Raw genomic sequence first — 1752 nt, 5'->3', positions numbered from 1 at the left:
TGAAGAGATAAAGCTGTCATACCTGTGAAAGGGAAGGGAAAGGCTGGTGCTCATCTATATACTCCTCTTCATCCTGCAAGTCTAGACAAAGCAAACCCACAAAAACAATTATCTTTCTCTATTTAACAGTTAACTGTTTATTCAGCTCAATACATCTCAACAGAGGCTTGGATTCTAAGCCCTAAACAAAAACAACCAGATCTGAGATCAATCACAACACTGATTTAAAGCAAAAAAAGTATTTGAATTTTTATATTTCTTAGCACTAAAAAAAACATCATTATGGAGATTTTGAATTAGATTTTTACTTCAGGAACCTGACTGTGGATAACAGACAAAACACTGCACATTAATCGGTCTTTAAAGCCACCAACTAGTTTGACAAGTAGTTATATAATGATCTGCATTTGTATTGTACTTTCGTGACATAAATCAATCCAAATTCTACCTTTGTGGTCATGAACTTCCATGGCAGTTGTGTGGGCCAGCTGTGAAAACCAAACGCATTCACACTCATCAATATCAGCATGGAGATAATTGCATTTCATTGATCAATCACAGCAAATGAATCTGAAATAAGCCTTACTTTTAAAAGCTGAAGTTGATCAAATGTAAGATCTTTGACAGGAACTTCGAACAATATCATTGATTTCTTGTCATTTTTCTATAAAAGGACACAAGAAATGTAAAGCACAAGCGAATAGATTATCTTTTTTCCTTTTGTTCTGCAGTTTCGATCAGTGTTTACTATACTGAAGGACACTAAATGAGTTGTGCAAACAGTGACTTTTCACTGTCAAGTAATGGGAGCCAAATGTGATTGTTACCTTTTTAGTAGAAATACAGCAGGTGAGATCATGGTATACGATTGGAACTAAATCTTTAGAGAGATGAACATCAAACTCTACATAAGCAGCTCACTGTGGAAAAAACAAGATACGCTTTAACCTTATATTTTATATAACAAAACTTAATGCATTTTGGTTGAGTTGCATTCTTTATTTACACTCACATGGTTGGCCGCACTTAGAAATGAGGCAATTGTGTTTTCCCTGATCTTATGATGCCTGAAATAAAAGAGAATCATATTTTCATCAGCAACAAATTTCTTTCTGTTAAACATGCATCAAAGTTTGTTCATGCAGCAACACTGAAGTGTGCTTGTGTCATCATAAACTAAGGTGTGTTTATTATGTTTTCCTGCTTTATAGTTTTTACAGAGCCTGTTACACAGGCTGTGCAAAAATTCAAAAGTCAATACACACCTTAGATGTTTGAAAGGCAACATCTGTTGCAAAAAAAATTAAAAAAACAACAGGACTGAGGTCAATATTTTTTTACTTAGTTTCAGTGCAAAATGTCAGGGGATCTGAAGGGATTTTACTAATGTGAAATTGTAATTAAATAAAAAAAATTATTTGTAGGATCATTAATAATATATAATAATTTATTATAATAAATAATTAATAATAATCATTATAATAATATAATAAAAATAATAGTAAAAAAAAATTTAAATTGTAAAAACTTGTCACCTGTAAAGTAAAACTAACAGAAGTTTTGGTCTTATATTCAGTTCGTAACATTAGTCTTATATTTATTATTCATTTATTTAATTTACTGATTAAAAAATGTCTGGGAAAACAACATATACAGTGCCCTCCATAAGTATTGGGACAGTAAAAAAAAATTGCTCTGTTTGCTGTGGAGTCAAGAAATCTGTAAATATGATTAAATTATGTATATGAGGCG

General features: G+C 31.4%; 1 pseudogene; it reads right to left on the bottom strand.

The window, feature by feature from the left end:
- Positions 1-1752, bottom strand: part of LOC107667612 (glycerophosphocholine phosphodiesterase GPCPD1-like) — an 18855-nt pseudogene that overhangs the window by 8861 nt on the left and 8242 nt on the right.

Source organism: Sinocyclocheilus anshuiensis, unplaced genomic scaffold (genome assembly GCF_001515605.1).
Source record: "Sinocyclocheilus anshuiensis isolate Anshui unplaced genomic scaffold, SAMN03320099.WGS_v1.1 scaffold1189, whole genome shotgun sequence".
In the NCBI taxonomy this organism is placed as follows: domain Eukaryota; kingdom Metazoa; phylum Chordata; class Actinopteri; order Cypriniformes; family Cyprinidae; genus Sinocyclocheilus; species Sinocyclocheilus anshuiensis.
Note: the sequence above shows the minus strand (reverse complement) of the source record. Positions and strands in the feature narration are given on the sequence as shown.